This window comes from Pimephales promelas, chromosome 23 (genome assembly GCF_988280905.1).
Source record: "Pimephales promelas chromosome 23, fPimPro1.hap1.1, whole genome shotgun sequence".
Taxonomy (NCBI): Eukaryota; Metazoa; Chordata; class Actinopteri; order Cypriniformes; family Leuciscidae; genus Pimephales; species Pimephales promelas.
The window spans coordinates 10,782,317-10,783,023 of NC_142791.1; positions in this window are offsets into that span (position 1 = coordinate 10,782,317).

Sequence of the window (707 nt, forward strand, 5' to 3'; positions counted from 1 at the left end):
GAAATACGTGAAAGGAAAGGTATTCCTTTCACAATGAATCTTTTTAGATGGTGTTTCTGGCACACGTTTGATGGAGAGGTCTTTAGTCATTTTGTGTGTGGTTAATTATTAATGTTATATACAAGTCATGCATACTAATTATGAGTGCCATATTACACTGAATTTAGACATAGATGGACTAGAAGAAGTGGAAAACTGTTTGAGAGAAATGCAGTATGCATGTTTTTTATGGACCTCAGCTGTGATTAATGCAGCATGTGGCATTGCTAGAAGCTTTAGATAATGATGGAGGCTGTGCACCTTATGTTCAGTACAAACGCTAATGTGACCGCCTGTAACCTGTCAGGATTTCACAGTCCACTCAATCACTAAAAGAGAGTTCACAAATGGAAAAAAAAGTGCATATCTTGCTGCTCAACGGAAGAAGAAAAAAATAGAGAAAGAAATAAAGTGATTTGGCTTCCACAGCTCACAACATTCAGATGAAAAGTTGTGGTCAAAATGATCAACAATGGCAATAACTCTTCCTTTTCTTTAAATGTCAGAATTTCCTACAGAGGCTTTAAAGAACACTTGAATTGCTTTCAAGTTTTTTTTTTTAATCAGAAAAAAAAGGCTATTTGTGAAAGTGCAGCACATCCTAGTGGAAATAGAAGAACCCAACTCACTTTTGGCTTTGTAGTATCTACACACCAACAAAAAAAATA